The sequence below is a fragment of the Balaenoptera ricei genome, chromosome 15 (genome assembly GCF_028023285.1).
Source record: "Balaenoptera ricei isolate mBalRic1 chromosome 15, mBalRic1.hap2, whole genome shotgun sequence".
Classification (NCBI taxonomy): domain Eukaryota; kingdom Metazoa; phylum Chordata; class Mammalia; order Artiodactyla; family Balaenopteridae; genus Balaenoptera; species Balaenoptera ricei.
In genome coordinates this window covers 30,085,249-30,105,922 of record NC_082653.1, presented here as the reverse complement: position 1 = coordinate 30,105,922, position 20,674 = coordinate 30,085,249, and the positions used below count along the sequence as shown (strand labels likewise).

The 20,674-nt window shown below is 43.6% G+C and overlaps 1 protein-coding gene across 3 annotated transcripts in view; it reads right to left on the bottom strand.

Annotated features, from left to right (window-relative positions):
* PTPRA (protein tyrosine phosphatase receptor type A) overlaps positions 1–14,530 on the bottom strand; it is a 185,449-nt gene extending 170,919 nt beyond the window's left edge. For all 3 annotated transcript variants that reach the window (XM_059895993.1, XM_059895992.1, XM_059895994.1), the window contains exon 1: positions 14,246–14,530. The gene's annotated coding sequence lies outside the window, so the exon portion shown is untranslated. The remainder of the gene's footprint in view (positions 1–14,245) is intronic.
* Between the last annotated feature and the right edge of the window lie 6,144 nt (positions 14,531–20,674).

The following is a 20,674-nucleotide window of genomic DNA, read 5'->3' as shown; positions in this document are numbered from 1 at the left end:
GTTCACATGCCACAACTAAGGAGCCAGCGTGCCAAAACTAAGGAGCCCAAGTGCTGCACTAAGACCTGGTGCAGCCAAATACATAAATAAATATTTTTTTAAAAAACCAAAAAACATTGTGATCAATACTATATTTGTTATACCAACTCTAAAAGGAGGAAAAAACAATTCCTAGGAGAATTCAGGAGACTCCCGTAAGTGGGTGATACTTCAGCAGGGTCTAGAAGACTACGTAGTAGTACGGTTACTTAAGTTTTTGTTTATTTAATGAATTCAGTTTCAAAGAGAAAGATAAACTAAATCGTATAGGTACAGTCTTTGGCAATTACAGTGAAGGCTACAAACTGGTAGCACACTGTGTTATAAAAATATTGAATATGAACTCCTTTAGATAGGCCATGGAAACTCCAGTATGACATATGACCCAAGAGATCTACCTCTCTCATTCATATAAGCTGCCCAGCTTCCAAAGACATATTTGAGTTTGCATCCCCTGACAAACTTAATGCCAAAGATAAGGGAGATGGAAAGAAGAGAGGAGAAGAAAAAGACGTCTTAAAAACCTTATGAGTTTTCAAGCCATTACACGGGCTTACAGTTTCTTGTTTAAATGTATTTTCCAGCTTGGGAATCAGAAAACTTACAAAACTAGAAAATGAACAGGAAAAAGAAGGAAATAATAAAAAGACAGCTTTAGATGCTGAGTGAGGTTATAGGCTCACTGAAGAACTAAGGGAACTCACCTGCTGCCACCAAACTCAAAGTGCAAGTAATATGAATCCATGCCTCAGCAAAATTACATATTACTATACATCCTGGACCACCAAGATCCTTCTAAAACCATTAATCTGCTCGTGTGGATGTATGGATTATTATCTAAGTGTCTGGATTATCACATAATATGATTAAGTGACTTGATAGAAATAGCACAAGGATCTATACCTAGATCAGAATTGAGACAGTCAGTAAGGTAATGCTCATTGGAGGAGCTGATCCCTACCTAAGAAATTATAATGCAAGGTAAAAAAGAGGGAGATGGGCAGTCCAAAAGACAGAGGGTCTGAAAGAGCACAGCACAGTCAAGGATATGGGGGAAAGGTAAGGCTAAAAGGTTAAGAGGGGTTGGTCGCAAAAACTTGCTCTGATAAGGAGTTTGGGTTTTATCCAGAGGATTTTAAACTGGGGAGTGCTATGATTATTAGATAGGGAAGTCAAAAAGATCACTCTTGGCAGCAGTGTGATACATGACCTGGAATAAAGAAATAATAATGGGTAGACAACTAGGGAATCTGCAGCAGTCATCTAAATGAGAAGAAACCAGAACTAAGGGACAGAAGAGGTGGGGGAAAGCAGGCAAATTTGAGAAATATTAAAGGTAAAACAGATGGGAATGCATCACCAACCAGAAGAACAGTGTCATCCAAATTTCTGGTTTGGGTTACAGGGTTTTGTCATTCATCAAGACAGAGAATACAAAGGTAACACATTTAAAGGGAAGATGAGGTCAGTTCTGAGCCTGTTACAGGTGCCTGGGAAACAGTCCAATGAAGACGACCAGTAGGTTGCTGGCTATTATCCAGTGCGAGGACGAATTTTCTCCTAATTAGCAAGGAGCTGGCAGCCGAAACCCTGGGCATAGGCATGTGCTTCCAGGAACAATGCGTAGGATGAAACACAAGAGGGCTAAGGATGTACTCTTTGGTAAGTCAAAGAGTGGTCACAGAAGAGAGGCCTAAGGGAACTGAGGAGTGGCCAGAAAGGTAGAGAAAAACCAAGAAAGTGTGTCACAGAACTCCAGGGAAGATGGTTCAGGAAGCAAATGTTGTACAGTTTATCCCATTTACTCGATTCTTCTCCCTCTCTCTTCCCTCTCCCATCCTTGCCACATTTCCCCCACTGAAACCCCAGGAAGATAAAAGTTACTCTGTGATCAGTTATGCAGCTACACTGTATCCTGACCAACTACTACAGAGGAAAGACAAAAATCAAGGTCATTATAATATTTCCTAACATTTGCTGAAAGTTTACTACATGCTAAGAACTCTGCTAAGCACTTGGGGTGAACTATCTAATCCTTAAAACAAACATGCAGTAAAAGAGTACTACTGTTGAACCCATTTATTAGGTGAGGAAACAGTCTCAGAAGGGTTAAGTATTAATACTTTGCCCATGTTCACAAAGCATGGCAGGTATGGGGTATGAACTCTAGTCACTTCCAACTCCCCAAATTAAAATAACTATAAAGCCTGACAAAGAAAATATGAAAGAAATACAAAATCCAATCTGGGGACTTCCCTGGCAGTCCAGCGGCTAAGACTCCATGCTTCCAATGCAGGCGGTGTTGGTGTAATCCCTGGTCGGGGAACTAAGATTTCCACATGCCATGCAACATGGCCAGGGGGCGGAGGGGGGAGGAACTAATCTGATTCAAGGACTGGCAGTGTTTGACAGACTGACAGTATAAATGTATTTTAAATATCTAAGAAAATTTAATTCACTAACAAAGGGGTATGAAGGAATTTAATCAGTTAAGCTTGAATTAACACTAATTAAAGAGCAAGTGAAAGTTATCGTTCTTATTTCTGTGCATAAATTACAATGCTTACAAGTACAATTAACAAGACTAAAGAAAAACTAGGTTTTTTAATTTGCCACTTAAATAAATTGAACATTAATTTGAAACCCAAGTAATTTTTAGTCCTTTTCATGAACAAAAGCCCCACTCAGACATTACAAAACACACATAACTGAACTGCTCTGTTAACCACTACTTGCTCGACAACAGCCTTCTTCAAAGTAGAACTTCTGAAAGCTAAGTGCAAGTGAATAAGCAGGAAATGTTAGCTGAAATGTCAAACTTAAGTAACTCTCACAGTATACGGGCATGACTCTTTCTGGAAGGTTTCACAAGTACTGTTCATAATGCCTAGGGATGCCTCTGAGAAGGGAAACTTGGAAGATGAGGGAGACAGAATTACCTTTTTTACTGTATATTTTTAGTACTAATATTTGAATATTTTAACATGTACATGTACCATTCAAATGCATACATGATTTTAAATGAAGCAAATTTAAAAATATATACACTGATTAACAAACATATAGCCATTATTTTTTCCATTTTCTAAAAAGATGTTTTTTCAAATTTACCTTCTCCTTCCCACCACAGTCAGTCACTATTGAGAATCACTGCCTCAGAGGTTCACAACTGCTACCAACAGCACTATTGCTAACTGGGTACAAAGTATAGGAAGAAAAAGGATCTTCTATCACTTCCACCAACTAGTAGCAAGATTCTGGGCCAGGCTAACTCCCCAGAATGGAGAAACAGAGAAACACCAGTTGGAAGTCACTGTATATTCAGCCCCTGTTAACAAAGTAAGCAGGTCCAGGTGGGAAGTAAGGTGCACTGGAGAGCAGTGGTCTCACAGACAGCAGCAGAAGCACTGATTCAGGAACTGGCCTCATTCCTTGAAAGGTGGGTAAAGCCTTCAAATCAATGGAGACATGGAAAGGGGCACCAGAACAGAAGCATTCCTGTGAAAGCTCTCCCCCACACTTCCCCACCTTTCCTTTTAGAGGAACACTGGAAGTCCTGGAACTATTCCATATACTGATGTACTGCTGATACACCAAATGGAAGACATTCTCTTTATTAATGGGGTACTAATGCGTTTATACTATTGCATTAAGCCACCTGTCAACCAATGTTTGAAAACTAATTGATGGTTATTTGTCAATCAATATTTGAAAACTCTTGAACAATTTATAGCAGCCGGGTTTTAACTTCTTCCCACATACAAAAGCTCAGTTCACTTTCAAAAAAGCCAAAAATGTGGAACCCTACTAATGCTTCTACTGCTTAAATCATGCTTATCCACATATCTCCATCCCCTATGCCAAACCAGTCCAGAACACCATCAACCCTGGCCAAATATGCTCTAACAATCACGAAATTAGTCTCTATGCTCTGTCCAGTTCATTCTCCACAGTAATGACAATCAAATTTTTTGACTGCACACCAGCCAATCAATCAACACGCACATCCCCAACATGTGTTCACCAATAAATATGACAAAGATACTAATATATATAAATACCACAAAAACAGTCATTCATTTCCAAATGTAATAATGATTGCAATAATGGTTTTCATATGGGAAAATATAAAAACCATTACTGCTATCACTAAGATGTTAATACTAACCTTGTTTTAAAAATATTTAGTGTGATCCATATGATCAAATATTTCTTATTATGCTTGGAAAATCTCATTTTAATACTTTGTGACAAAGCAATCTGAAAGTCTGGTTTCAAATCAATACTTGGTTTTAATGGCTATCATAGTCCAAAAGAAATAGGGGTCCAAAAGGAAGAAGCACTACGGTTGTGCTTACTAAAAAGTGGTATTTCTTTTTCCAACCCCATCCAATTATACAAACATTTCCCTTCAAATTTGGCTAGCAAATGTCTATCTTCCTTTGAAAAGGAAACGACTCTTGAAATTACTCTTGAAAACTAGTCAGAAGATTTTACTTTTTAAATTTCTAACAAATGGATGTGAAACCCACTAAAACTAAGAGCAAGAGTAACTCTATAATAAACCCTTATATACCTATTATCCAGCTTCAATGATTATCAGTAATGGTAAATAACCTACAACCCTCAGACACAATGAATTATCTTAGAGCAAATTCCAGACATCCTATCATTTCATCCATAAATACTTCAGTACATATCTCCAAGAAAAAAAAGAGTTTTTTCTTTTAATATAATACTATTATCATATCTTTAAAAAATTAAAACAATTGTTTAAAAATCATCTAATATATTAAGTGGTATTCAAATTACTCCCAATTGTCTCATAAATACCTTTTTACAGTTGATTTGTATGACACAGGATCTAATCAAGGTCTACACATTACATTTAGTTAATATGTCTCAAGTCTTTTCTAACATGTAATAGTTGCTCCACTTTTTTTCTTGCCATTTATTTGAAGTAACTGGGTTCATTTGTCCTACTGGATTTCTCACATTCTGAATTTTCTAATTACATTCTATAAGTTGATTGTTAGATCTAGATGCTTAATTAGAGTCAGGTTTGATTTGATTTGGGTAGGGAAAGACTATTTCATGAATGGTGTTATATTTTTCCTATTGTACCGCATGAGAGGAACATAAAGTCTGGTTGTACCCATTTTAGAGATGTTATGACTGATTAGAAGATTGTCATTCTGATTCTTCTATTATAAAGTTCCCTACTGGTTTTAATAGCAACTGACGATCAATGTCTAGGTCTTTTATTTCATTAGATCATCTGGAAATTTTTTTGGAAATACATTTGGAGATGTTTATCAGGTAAGAAATTTATGTTTCCAAGTTTTTCATGTGTAAAAATATGATAGTTTTTATAGATGCAACAAAATCACAATGAGCTCATGAGTCACTGGGGAAATGCAAATCAAAACTACAATGAACTATCACTTCATACCACTAAGATAGCTACAGTCAAAAAGACAGCATAACAAATATTGGTGAGGATGCGTGGAAACTGGAACCCTTGTGCATTGCTGCTGGGAATGTAAAATGGCACAAGTGCTTTACAAAATAGTTTGCCAATTCCTCTAAAGTTAAACAGACCCATTTAACCCAGCAATTCCACTCTATATCCAAGAGAAATGAAAACGTATGCCCGCACATGTACTTGTGCATGAATGCTCACAGCAGCATTAATCGTAATAGCCAAAAAGTGGAAACAACTCAAAAATTCACTAACTGATGAATAGATAAACAATATATCTATACAATGGATTATTTATTCAGCTATAAAAAGGAATGAATGAATTCATGCTACAACATGAATGAACTCCCCAAAACATTATGCTAATTAAGTCAGTCAACAAAGGCCACATTTTATATGATTCCATTTATATAAAATGTCCAGAATAGGCAAACAGAAAGACTAGGGGCTGCCAGAGGCTGGAGGGAGGGTGGGATGGGGAGTGAAGGTAATGGGTGCAGGGTTTCTCCTTGGTGTGATGAAAATGTTCTGAAATTAGATAATGGTGATGGTTGCACAACTCCACAAATACACTAAAAATCACTGACTGTACACTTTAAAAGGCTGAATTTTATAGTATGTAAATTATATCATGATAAAGCTTTTTTTTTAAATTACAAGGAAAATGCTATCCCATAGCATACTTGTAAGAAAAAAGACGTTACTTTCTCATTCACTGTTAAAATAATGTCTTTACTTGAAGAGACAGATTAAGGATATTAACTTCTCAAATAATGTTAGCTAGATAGCCATTTATCACAGAAAAAGTAGGCTTTTTTTTTTTTTTGGTAAAAGTAAAATGTATAACATCAACAACTCCACCACAAGATAGCCAACAAGATAACCTGCCTCAATAGTTCATGAAGAGGCAATGAACGCATTTCATTTTTCATTCAAGTGGCTGTTCTGTTTACATTTAGACAATTATTTCATACGGCAATGTTATGAAGGCAGTCATTTACTATTAAGAATGTCTTCTCCAGTATAACTTTCTCCAGTAGCTCACAAAAGAAGTGATTTTTCTTGGATTTCTTTTAATAAAGAGAATCTAGCAAATACTAAGGCATGCTAGAAGCTTCTATACTTTTAAAACTATGTAGCAAACCTCCAACACTGAAAATTTTATTCTAATATTGCTTGTTCAAATCTTCAGCAACATTTACTACATCTTACAAGAGTATATGCAAACAAAATTTAGTCTTAGCTTCTTGATATATTATTTTCCATACACTATATCAGCCTTTTTGCGGGTGCAGGCAGTGCGGACAGGAGAACCTGCCAATGGTATGTGCCTTTTGCTCATTTATAAGAACAGAAAACCTTGAAATAGATACTTTAATCATTAGGTTAGTAAAATTATGTACAGCATCTGATTGAATAGCCTATGCCTTTTTTTCTTTTTTTTTCTTTTCTTTTTGGCTGCACCGCATGGCTTGGGGGGATCTTAGTTCCCCCACTAGGGATTGAACCTGGGCCACGGCAGTGAAAGCGCTGAGTCCTAACCACTGGACCGCCAGGGAACTCCCCAGGCTATGACTTTAAACATCATTGGGGGGAAAAAACATGCAGAGCTTCTCTTTATGCTCCAGATGCTTAGTTTTCAAATGTCTTGTCACTAGTGATAGCCTCATATTTTACTATTTAATATCTCAGGTTCCACATAATCTTAAAACAAGATTCCTATAATGACAGAGGATGTAAGTCTATGTTTCAAATAGAGTTCTTGATACTTTCCAATGTAATACGAGTTGACTTATTTAATCTGACCCAATAGCTCACTGAGCGGGGACTTCCCTGGTGGTCCAGTGGTTAAGACTCCGAGCTCCCAATGCAGGGAGCCCAGGTCCGATCCCTGGTCACAGAACTAGATCCCACGTGCATGGTGCAACTAAGATCAGGCGCAGCCAAATAAATAAATAAATACTAAAAAAAAACCAAAACTGCTCACCAGGACTTCATAATAGGAGCTAGACAAGGGTCAGCTCTGCCATTTTGTTTGTTTGTTTCCTTGTGCTTGCGTTATTAATATTTTCTTCAATCACTGGTTTCTTTGCAGGGATCTTTTTAAGCCGCTTCTTCATTTTGTGAAGGTTAGTTTAATGAAAACTGAATAATATAAACTGTTATCAATATGTTGCAATACACTGAAAGCAAATGTATGTATACAGGGACTTCCCTGGTGGTCCAGTGGCTAAGACTCCGTGCTCCCAATGCAGGGGGCCTGGGTTCGATCCCTGGTAGATCCCACATGCTGCAACTAAGAGTTCACATGCCGCAACTAAAGATCCCGCATGCCGCAACAAAGACCTCTCGTGCCACAACTAAGACCCAGCTCAGCCAAATAAACAAAAAATTTTTTTTAAATGTATATATACAGCTGTGCTTGCTTACTGCAGAACTCCCCTCTCTTACTTCTGGACACCCAAACACTGTTTGACCTACAGACCCAAGAAGATGCCAGTGACAGTCCCTAAATGTAATGTTTTATCATTTTTTAGATAAAAATAATAAAAAGTTCAGCATCCCAGCATCTTATCCACCTCACTTGGAAAACTACTGCTCTGGATTGCAGCCACAGTGAACTTTTCACAACTGCAAATCAGATCAGTTCACTCCTCTTTGAAATCCTTCAATGGCTTAGCTCTGCCTTCACGATAAAGTCCAAAATCTTTGCATGGTGTATAAGGCCCTCAACTCTGGCCCCTGCTTCTCTCTAGTCCAGTGGTTCTCAACCCTGGCTGCATATTAGAATCACCTAGGGAATTAAAAAATATATATACATATATATATACCTAAGGTACCCAACCCCTTCCTAGCTCAGGGTCTCTGTGTTGTTTAAACTGCAAGCATTGTTGAACTTCTCTGGCGTTCCCAAGACATCTTACTCTTCCCCTTTGATCACATCTATAATTACCATAAGGTGATTAATGTCTGCCTTCTGCATTAGCCCATAAGGACAGACATCACATCCATGTTACTCTGGAGTATCCCTAACTACCAGCACAATGTCTGGTATTTTCTACTGAACAGCACCCAATTTTCTATTTCATACCAGTATGATCTTATTCTAAATTTCCACAATATTTCTGTCCTATCAACCATGTCTTTCTTCAAAAAAAAGTTGACTTTAGCTACATAACACTTGGATATGATATATAACACAGCACCGTACTTCATTCAAAATCTAAATGAGCTACTAAAACTCATTTAGTAGCTCATTTAGATTTTTTCTAAAGTTTTTCTAAAGAAGCGTAAATTAAACCTAACTCAAAGTACTACTACATTTCTTTTAAATTAACAAAATCAAATATTAGGTTTTTTTAAATTTATTTTATTTTCGGCTGCGTTGGGTCTTCGTTGCTGCGTGTGGGCTTTCTCTAGTTGCAGCAAGCGGAGGCTACTCTTCATTGCGGTGCACAGGCTTCTCACTGTGGTGGCTTCTCTTGTTGCAGAGCACGGGCTCTAGGCGTGCGGGCTTCAGTAGTTGTGGCACACGGCTCTCAGTAGTTACGGCGCACGGGTTTAGTTGCTCCACAGCATGTGGGATCTTCCTGGACCAGGGCTCGAACCCATGTCCCCTGCATTGGCAGGCAGATTCTTAACCACTGCACCACCAGGGAAGCCCAAATATTAAGTTTTGTTTGTAATAGCATTGGCTGTATTGTCAGGAAATAGGGCCACAAAAATTGCTGATGATGTTGTAAACTAGTTCAACCTTTCTAGATAGCAATTCGGCACTGAAACCATATTCTGATGCAGTGAACCCATTTTAGGGGCAAGAGTGCAAGAAAATAATCCAAAAGAAGTATTTGAACAAGGGTGCTCAGAAGTACCATTTATAATAGTAAAAAGGAGAGAGAAAAAGAAAATAAAAATCGATCGCACAAACTACGGCTATCAATGCATAGAATACTATTCTGTGATTTAAAATGATAAACAAAATGAGTAAATATAAAATATTTGATGTTATTCAAGAATACAAAAATCATATGCTGTATGTACTTTACTTGCCATGTACATATAAAAGGTTATAACTATTAAAAAAAAATCTATGCCTATACACTGACACAAATGGATGTGAATTTAAAGTAAATACAATTTCACATTTAATGGATTCTCTTTTCTACAGAGAATATACTAAAACAAATTTTAACATTGGGTTATTTGAGGGTTTGTTGCTCAATTGTATTGTTAGTGTTATATTATTGCTATTTTTGTTGTACTCAGACTCACTAAAAAAATTTCTTCAAATTTGTCATTTGGGAACATTTATTAGTTATTACATTAGAAGTAAAAAGACAAGATTGTATATTTGGCCAGATTCCTGCTTATAACTTAAGCTTCACCTGCACCTCATTTTTCCCACATGAAAGTGAAGAAAAACAATGCAACAATGTTTACAAACTGACTCTGAGAACCTCCAGTGAAAGATGCTGGGCAAATACAAATATCAGAGCCGCTTAAAAAAACAACCACCACCCACTGTCTTCCACAAGTCACTTTATCCTTCTGAGACTCAATGTCTCCTTCTGCAGATAGAAAGAAATAGGCTAGAATCCCATGAGGGGAGGAGGTTAGGTGAGGGGAAAGCATCTGAAAAAGCAGTCTATCTGAAAAAGCATCCCAGGCTACCCTGATACATACTCTGATGAAGATCTGTTTGAGGTCCACTCACATTTTTGGAAAGAGGATAAGTTAGTACAACCCCCTCCAAGGGGTGGTAATTTGGCTACATGTCTACAAATTTAAAATGCACAAGTATCCTTTGACCCAGTAATTCCACTTCTAAAAATATACAATTCAGATAATTTTACACATGAGCTCATAACAAAGTATGTAGAAGGATATTCATTATAATGCCGTAATAGAAAAACCTGGAAACAACTTAAATGTTGTTTAATCCAAAAACTAGTTACAAATAATGGTGCAGCCAAACAATGAAATAAGTAAAAGAATATCAATAAAATAAAAAGAATAAATAGCTCTATATGTACTAATATGTAATGATTTCCTAAGTTAAGTAATGATTTTCCTATGTTAAGTAAAAAAGAGCAAGATATGGGAATTCCCTGGCAGTCTAGTGGTAAGGACTCTGTGCTTTCACTGCAGAGGGCCCAGGTTTGATCCCTGGTCAGGGAACTAAGATCCCACAAGCCAAGCCGAACAGCAGTGAAAAAAAAAAGAGCAAGATGTGACTGGTATGTACCATGGGGTAGGAGTATGGATAGGCAGATAAATGTTTATACAGCAAGAGTGTCTATGTAAAGCCACAGAAACTGGAAACTTCAACCATCTCAGGGGAGGTCAGGGTAGAAGGGAGGCATTTCTCTATACATACGTTTTCATATTGCTGGAATTTTTTCTCATAAGTATGACCTGTTCCCAAAACTCAGCAGTATTCTCTTTAGGCCTCACTCTGGGTCTAAGAGGCTGTGATTCTGCCTCTGTGAAGCCTCACCATTGCCTCCTAAATTGGAGGGGTATTAACATCTGGCCCCACACTGCCCCTGAATGACCTTTTGAAAGCCTGGTCTGCCCAAGTCCCTGACCTCCTTTATCTTTTGTTTTTTAAATTTATTTTATTTTGTTTATTTTTATTTTTGGCTGCCTTGGGTCTTTGCTGCTGTGTGCGGGATTTCTCTAGTCGTGGCGAGCGGGGGCTACTCTTCGTTGCGGTGCGCGGGCTTCTCATTGCAGTGGCTTCTCTTGTTGTGGAGCACGGGCTCTAGGTGCACCGGCTTCAGGAGTTGTGGCACGCAGGCTCAGTAGTTGTGGCTCGCGGGCTCTAGAGCACAGGCTCAGTAGTTGTGGTACACGGGCTTAGTTGCACTACGGCATGTGGGATCTTCCCGGACCAGGGCTCGAGCCCATGTGCCCTGCATTGGCAGGCGGATTCTTAACCTCTGCACCACCAGGGAAGTCCCCCTGACCTCCTTTAAAATCCCCCTTTAAAGTCTCCACTGCCCAAACTCTAACACAGCACTTACAGCCCTTCAAGCCAACCTAATCTCATCTCCCACCCTTCTTCCCTCTACTCAATCCAACTACGTTTAACCTCTCCCTGCTCCCCAAGGACAATGGGTTCCTTCCACCTCCAAGCCTGCCTGTGCTGCTCCTTCTTTCCTGTATCCTGTCCACCATACATAAACTCCTATCTATCCTTCATGACCCAAAGGCTCCCTTCCAGTCAAGTTTTCTCAGACCACCCACGGAGGGAATGCTGTCTATACAGCCAGGCAGATACTCTGTAACTAGACTGCCAAGATTCAAATCCTGACTATTCCCTCATCTGCACACTGTATGGGCTCAGTTTCCACCCTTGTCTAGTAAGAATTAGCCACCACATGATGGTAGAAAGGATTATATAAGATAATTCATGGAAAGCATTTATTACCTAGCCTGACACAAGGCAAATAAAAGGTATTATTACACTCTCATAGTACCTGTGATATAAGTATTTGTATCCACTTGTCCTGCATTAAGCTGTGAGCCCCTCAAAGGTAAAGATGTGACTTCCCCACTTTTATCCTGTATGCCAAGCACTTCGCCTGGCAAACAGAATACATGTGAATGTAGTTCAGTCAGAGGACTGGCTTTTCTGGTTTCCGAATTTCACCTAGGTGGTAAATTAGTGTCTAAAAGGTACCCAGTGAACAGCCTCCTAGATTGTACCCTGCCTTACAGTACGCACATAGCCAGGCCACTTCAGGCAGGCAGAGGTGAAAAAGAGATGGTGGGGCTTTTAGCCTTTCAGAGACAGTTGAGCAGATTGAAGGCCAGTGGGATATGAGACCTGCCAGTTTCTGCCTGTTGATTACTTATGGGGGCCGGATAGGATGGACATGAAGAGATGAGGAATCAAGATACTAAAAGTCATAAGTGTGCACGCCAAGCAGGAAACACTCAGGAAAGATCCTCTCAGGGGACTTCCCTGGTGGCGCAGTGGTTAAGAATCTGCCTGCCAATACAGGAGACACAGTTTTGATCCCTGGTCCGGGAAGATCCCACATGCCGCGGAGCAACTAAGCCCGTGCGCCACAACTACTGAGCTTGCGCTCTAGAGCCTGCGAGCTGCAACTGCTGAGCCCATACGCCGCAACTACTGAAGCCCATGCACTCTAGGGCCCATGCTCCGCAACAAGAAGGCACGGCAATGAGAAGCCCGTGCACCGCAACAAAGAGTAGCCCCACTTGCTGCAACTAGAGAAAGCCCATGCACAGCAACGAAGACCCAACGCAGCCAAAGAAAGAAAAAAGACTCCATTGAATTAAAAAAAAAAAAAAAGATTTTCTCAGGAAGTGGGTACCTGGAAGTAAACATAAGTGGAAGAGATGGGACAATAAGACAATCGGGAAGAAGAAACCTCTCAATATGGACGATGAACAGTTGAACAAGACACAGGTCCTGCCCTCATCAAGCTTCTCAAATGAGAAGGGCTTTAAAGGAAGAGGTGGAGGTTGGCAGATAAAGGTGGGGAGGAAAGAGGATCACACAAGCAAAAAAGAGGCAGTCAAGCAATTCTGATTGGCCAGAGAGGGGGATAAAAGGAAGGAGAATTGAAGGATTCAGCTAAAAGTAAAAGAGTAAGTTGAAGCAAGACTGTCAAGTGCCCTGTAGGACCTGTTAAGGCATTTTGGGCTTCATTCACCCTATGGGTAAAGGAAAGCGAGGGAGTTTTAAATAAACAACTGACAGCACCAGATCTGTGTTTTGTAAAGGAGTGGTCGGGCAGGAGGATGTTTGCCCATCTTCCACCGCCAGTCCTCTCCTTGCCCACCATCTTCTGGTTCTAGAGCTGCCTTAACAGCAAGCAGGTGGCAAGAGAAGAGATCTTCTGGGAGATGTGACTGGTTCTAGAGCAGGGATCCCTACCCTGGGCAAAGGCTTCTGAAGGCATTCACCCTCTTAGAGAGGTTTTAAACATTCCTATTTTCCTGTCTTACAAACATCATTCACTGACCTCAAAAAAAAAACAAACAAACCCTCAACATTGGGCTCAGCTCTGCCATTATTATTTTTATCTTCAGGAAATACAATTAGGAACTAATTTTTCAAAAAACGGTATTCTTTGTGTTATTCACCAAAAGTAAAAAAAAAAAGGAGGGGACCTGCATTCCCAATTGGCTCATTTTAAATTCTGGGCAGCACTGAGCCCCTGCTTCCCTTCCTAAGAGGCCTCAACTGTAGGGAGTGGACGGTAAAGAGAGGGGCCCGGGGAAGAAAAGTTGGTCACTGCAAGAGCAAATTTTCTCGTGCCAGGAGTTCTCCTCTTTCTTCCCATTAAATGGACCTGAGCAAATTCTGTTCTCACTGTCCAAATTTCTTCTTTCAGAATGAACTATGGCAGCGCCCCGGCCCGACCCCAGGAGGACACACGCAAAGTTCCTGGGCAGTAGAGAGGGGTCGGCGCCCGGGCCGGCGCGTTTCCGGGGACACCCCCCACCCCACCCCACCCCACCCACACACGGACAGCGTTTCCGGGGACACCCCCCACCACAAACAGACACAGACACACACACACACGGAAAGCGCAAGGATGTGGGATCCCTGGAGAAGGCGGATGGATCCGGCCCGGAAAAGATGGATTTGGGATCGGGCCGGGGACCCCTCCCACCCGCTCCCGGGAGCCGCCCCCCCTCCAACCTCCGGAGCCCGCCTGGGCGGCGGCAGCCGCAAACACTCACCGAGTCCGGCGTTGGGCGGGACCGCTGGGGACGAGGACGGCGGCTCCGCCTCTGTGCCGCGGCGGCGTCTCGGCCCGCCACACGCCCTCAGGGCCGCCGCCCGGCCCACGGCTCGGAGCCCCGCGGCGGCGGCGGCGGCCTCGCCTCCATGGCGAGGGGAAGCGGCTGAGGGGCAGCTGCTGAGAGGCTACCGGGCGGGCGGCAGTGATGGCGGCGGCAGCCTCGGGTCCGAGGTGGAACGCGCGCGCGCGCGTCTCTGTCAGCACCGCACTCGCCGCAGCCTCACTCCCGACCCGGCCTTGGCTGTAAAGAGCCTCCTCATTGGTGGTTCAGAGACGGGCGCTGGTTGGCCCAGACAGAACGGGCGTCTCCTGGCTCTCCTGGGCCCCGCCCTTGCGCGCCTCCGAGCTCTAGCTCGCCTGCCAATCTGGGGCGCAAGGCCGGGTCTCACTGTCACCGTCTCACTGATGGCCCGGGAGATGTGCGCCCCACGGCAGCGCACATGACCCTGGGAGCACCGGCCGACCGTGCACCAACACCTTCCGCCTCTCTACTGTCCCACCTCCCTGGATGTGGGCCTTCTTCCCAGTTTACAGATGCGGAAACTGAGGCCAAACACAAGTTACACCAATGTCTAGCGATCAGGGCGGCCTGGAACTCAAAAGTCGTCTTTCCACTCCTGTCTCCAAACGGGTTCCCAACAACCCCCCCCCCCCTTTTTCTAATTGCTGCAAGGTATTTAAAGGGCGGAGGCTCTCAATGGGTAGGGAGAGGAACCTGCAAAACCCCTAGAAGAGGCCTAGCACCGTGGCTGTGGTCTTTCATCAAGTCAGCCTAGCCATCCCCACCCGAGCCCCAGGGAAATCTCCCCAGCTTTCCAGATGCGCATATCCGGGCCTGCCTTGCACCGAGCCGGGTAGAAACACGACACACGGTGCTCTGCGGTGGGGGTGTTTGCGATAGGCCTGGCGGGGGAAGGGGAGGTTCAAAGCGCCGAGAGGACCGGGAGATGCGTCTCCCCCTGAGGCCAGGGACCAGGGGCCGGGTGGGAGGTGCGGATCTCCTCCCCAGCGCACCCCGCCGCACGTGGGCACTTCAAAGCCATCGGTTAGTATGCCCGGCAACAGCGGGTTCCCAGGCTGCAGGACTTCAGGAATCGCTGAAGGCCGATTACACAGTCGTGGTGGGTGCCGGGTGAGACACTCCTCAGGTTGTAGTCCCCACGCAGGGTCCCTCGGACGCACCAGGACCCGCACAGGGGGAGTGGCGGGGAGTCTGTAGGCTGGAGAAAGATTGCCCAGCAGTGCGCAAGCGGAGCTTGCTGGGAGACCCTTCATTCCTGACCCGCAGCCTGAGCTGCCTGGAGTTAGCGGTGGGGAGCCTCCCTCTCCCGTCCGTGGCCCGGAAGACAGTCCCACGTTCAACGCGCCCCAGGGGAAGGGTCTGTGGCTGGTTGCAATCCGTTTTCATGGCGGGGACATTTAGGCGAAGGAGCTGAAGCCCACATCAGCGACCACCTCCAGTCCCCACCACCGCCTGCAGTTGGGGCGTCCATTTGGAACTCTATGCACCTCGCTGCCCCGATTTGTGGAATAAGCGTGTGCTGACCAGAGCCACGGCCTGGGAATACCGGGTGCGGCGGGCGTCCTTCGGGGCATCCCCTCCCCAGCAGGGAAGTCCCTCCTTGAGTAGGACTTGTGTCTCCCACTCCCTCTCAGCAGGGTTGGCCCAGAGGTGTTGTGAAATGACCGAATCCTAGACGCCTCTGCCCGACAGACACTCCAGCCCAAAGACCAGAGGCCACACACCCAGTCTCCTGTTAGAGCCCCAAGGGCAGCGAATGAGGGCAGGTCCTTCTATACACCAACCACTTAGTTACCCAGAAAGTAGAAAAACTCACTCTATCCACACACTGAACTGCAAAGGTGAAAAAGCCTGAACTCAAGTGTTTGGAAACCCTGAAAAATAATGACTGTGAGTGCTGGAGATCCCTGGGTAGCTAGGATAGCAGTATGCTAGAACTAAACCCCACCAGGCTTGCCTTACCTACATCTGACCTACACTACTATTTCTTAGTATGTTTCTTTTGGTTAATTTTTTATTTATAGTTTTACTTATACTACCATAAAAGGGTTTCACATGCTACTTATATTTCCTAACCTACATTAATATAAATATGTATTATAATAAAAAGCATTCATCCTTGAGGTCATCTGAAGGATCCCCACCAGATCTGACCACACTTGGGAAAATGCTGTGGTTGGGTGTGGTAGTCAGAGAGCCCTGGGGTTCAAGCCTCACCACTGGTTGCTTGACCCGAGTCTCCCTCTGCTACTCTTCCTGGAACCTCCCAAGGCTGTACCGAGAATTACAGGCATGTGCAGTTTGGCAAGTAACCCATCCTCAGGAAATGCAGTTCCTTCTCTCCATGAGACAGCTGCATTGGGGTCAGAGCATTTGTGGTGTGTGTGCAGAGGTGACAGGACCTCACACCAAGGAGAGACAGGGCCTTGCATATTCCATCCTGGAGACCCTGAGAAGGAAATTTCAGTTTGGCGACCACACAGACCCTATTTGCAGTGGGAGAGGACAGAGTCCCATCCTCAGCTGCCCGCCTGTGGAGACCTGTCCAGACTCCCCATCCTACCTGATGCCCAGGGTGTCCACAGCTCCACCCATCACCACAAGGCAAAGGGCTATCTTCCAAGAGGAGAGGAGAGGAGAGGAGAGGAGAGGAGAGGGGAGAGGGGAGAGGAGAGAGGAGAGAGGAGAGAGGAGAGAGGAGAGAGGAGAGAGGAGAGGAGAGGAACTGAGAGAGGGTGGGGAGGCAGTCTTCTGCTCTAGACCCTGCTTTAGTCCCAGCCCAAAGGAGCACACACCTAGCGGTAGGCACTTGTCAGCCACCCCACAGGTGCCCCAGAAGTCACAGGTTTCATGAGAGAAGGATTAGACTAGGAGAACTGGAGGGTGTGAGTAAAGGACTCCTGTTCCTTTAGGCAAGTCACTTCCCCTTTCGGGGCCTCCTTTCCCCATCTAGTAAATGGACCAATGAGTCATTTGTTCAACAAATACTTATTAAGTGCTGCTGACCATGAGCTGGACACAGCAGGGAGTAAGACAGAAAAGGTCTCTGCTCTCAGGAACTTACAGTCTAGATGGGGAGACAGACAATAAACAAGTGAACAAAAAAATTTCCTAAATGCTATAATGAAAATAAAGCAAGGCAGTATGATACAAAGTTGAAGTAAATGAGAGCCAAGTGACTTCCCAGGCCATTCACTGTTCTATTCCCAAAGGTCATTTGCCGGAGTTTTGTACCTAAAAGAAACTGCAGCCTGAGAAGATGGCTTATAGGAGCCTTTGCCCCAACTCTCACTCCAGGGATATCCATGGATATCCTAAACCAGAAGAAATGTTTCCAAATTCTCTGCCCCCAGGCCCAAAATCCTGGTCCAAGGCTCAATCCTAGTTCCTTCCATTGGCCAAGATGACCCTACCTGTGACTGTAGGCCCAGGCCTGCCGTGCAAATCGCTCAGGGTAGAGAAGGCATTTTACACTAATTACAGTTGAGCAACCAAAGATTTGAAAAATAAATCTTAGTTGTTTTTTTTTAAATTTTTTTGTGCAGCAAACTAGTTGTTTTTAATATATCACTATTTAGGGACTTCCCTGGCAGTCCAATGGTTAAGACTCCAGGCTTCCAATGCAGGGGTTGTGGGTTCAATCTCTGGTCGGGGAAGTAAGATTCCACATGCCACATGGCATGGTCAAAAAAAAAAAAAAAAAAACACAAATCACTATAAGTGTATGCATTTGTCAAAACTCAGCAAATGTACACTTAAAAGCTGAGCATTATATATATTTTGTCTGAAAAGAAAAAATTGCACACAAATAATGAACTCTAGTTAATGAAATGCATTCTGAAGTATTTAGAGGGAGGTACTATACCAATGACTGCAACTTACTCTGAAATGCATCAAAAATAAGATGGATTAATAAAATGGATAGAGGGATGGATAGAGGGATAGACAGATGTATGAAAATTAAGCACTGTAAAATGTTAATGGTAAAATCCAGGTGGTGGGTATACAGGTGTTCACTGTAAATTCTTTCAACTTAGCTGTATGTTTTTAAGTTTTCAGGATAAAATGTTGGTGGGGGGAGCTCAAAGTTTATCTTTATAAGAAAGTACACAAAACTGCTTTTAATTTTCAAACAAGTCTACCCATGGACAATTCCAGTGCTTCTCCACACACATACACACTTTTTATAAAGTTGTAATCACTGTTTGTATGTCGTTATTTCTCACATATTTCTAAAACTTCACATGTACAGTGTTTTAAAATTCATTAATTAATTTATTTTGGCTGCACTGGGTCTTCGTTGCGACACAAGGGCTTCTCTAGTTGCAGCATGTGGGTCCTAGAGCGTGCCGAACTCAGTAGTTGTGGCCCGCAGGATTACTCAAGGCATGTGGGATCTTAGTTCCCCAACCAGTGATTGAACCCGGGCCCCCTGCACTGGGAGCGCCGAGTCTTAACCACGGGACCACGAGGGAAGTCCTCACATGTACAGTGCTTAGTGTTTGTATATCACATGAGTAAATATGCTGTATGTTTGGGGACACAGGCTTTTATTGTGTACATTCTAAATGCACTGCCCAGGGCCCCCCTTCCAGAGAAAGAGGACTGGGTTGGATGGTTCCAACCCTTTTTCTAGTTAGAAAAGCTGGAGAAAACATTTGTTAAAAGCACTGAAGGGAATTCCCTGGCGGTCCCGTGGTTAGAACTCCACGCTTCCACTGCCGGGGGCACAGGTTCGATCCCTGGTCGGAGAACTAAGATCCCACATGCCACACAGCGTGGCCAAGAAAAAAAAAGGCACTGAAGAGGTACCAGGGCAGTGGAGAACTGTGGGGGCAAGACTGAGGAGGAAAAAAATCCCAGAGTGACCCCAGTATTGGGAATCTCCTTTCCTTTCCCTGAAGGTGTCTGCTGATTCTAAGAGGGAAGGTTGATAGATTGTGCCAGACTGTGATTCCAAATTTCCAAACTGGCCATATTTCCAGTTTTACACACTCTTCCAGAGCCTTGCTACTCCTCTATCAAAAGATGGAATCTATTTCCCCTTGGAATTGGATGGGGTAGGCCCATGTAACTGCCTTGACAAACAGAATATGACAGGTATGATACTGTGTGACTTCCAAAACTAGGTTAGAGAAGGCAGTACAGCTCTACGTGGCTCTCCTGGGATGCTGCCCTTGGGACCCCGCTGCTATGTTGTGAGGTAGGTGCTCTGGCTGACAGAACTAAGGTTCCAGTCAACAACCAGCTTCAACTGCCAGACATGTGAGTTGCCAAGCCCTCAGATTCCAGTCCCTAGCTGTCAAGTCACCCCCAAACTTTGAGTCTGCCAGCTGATGCCCTAGACATTGTGGAGCAGACAAACCATCCCTGTTTTATCCTGTTCAAGTTCTCTAAGTGGTGAGAATAACAAATGATTATTTTACAATTTGATTTATATCCCCTTGCAGGATTTTCACAAACTTACATTTACAAATCAGGTGGGGGAAGAAAAAGAAACAGAAACATCTTACCAAGCTTGAGTCTCTCACTCTTTTTAAGCATAGCCCTAGGGGCGTCAAAGAGGGGAAAGCCAGATGTTCCAGGGAGGCCTGCCTTCTCTCTGGGCTTTGGTTTCCTCCTTTGTCTTCCTTCAAGACTTAACGGGGGCAACAAGAAGAAAGGTAATGCCCTCAGTGTTGGATAGGGGCGCTGGGGCATGAAGCCAAAGTGCACTGGAGTACAGAGGCCAGAGGCAGAGAGCCTGGAGGGCCACGAAGGCATTCCCACTGACTGGAGGCAAAGCCTCCATTGAGGGGAGTGGGGAGCCAGGGGTCTCCAGTTTGCAGTTCTTCCTTGACAGAACTGCCAAAAGGAGAATTCCATTCTCCTTTTCTCTTCAGTCCAGAGACCACTCAGAATTGCTCACCACTATCCAGTGGGCAGGGTTTCCAAAGGCTCCTCCTTGATCCCTCCAATCCAATGGCCACATGCCTCTCATTAGTCCTCCAATTCTCACTGTAGTGCAAACCAGGGGCCTTGCTTCAGGATCCCCTGCTCAGAGGGCCTGACTGCAGGTCCAGCTGAGTCATCCCTCCTCCGTCACAACAGCCAAGGAGAAGCTCTAAGACCCCCAAATGTCCAATATGGTTTCAAATCCCAGTCTTGCCACATACTTGCTCCCCCATCCTTGATCCTCTTCTGTAAAATGGGGTGATATTAACTATCTCACAGGGCTGTCTTGTGGAATAAATGAAAACAATGGTGAAGTGCTTAGCATGTTTCGTGTGTATGTGTGTGGGTGTAATGCTTTTCAGTGTGGTTCTTGATGGCTTGGTGCTTATTATGTTTTGTGCCATCTCTCCC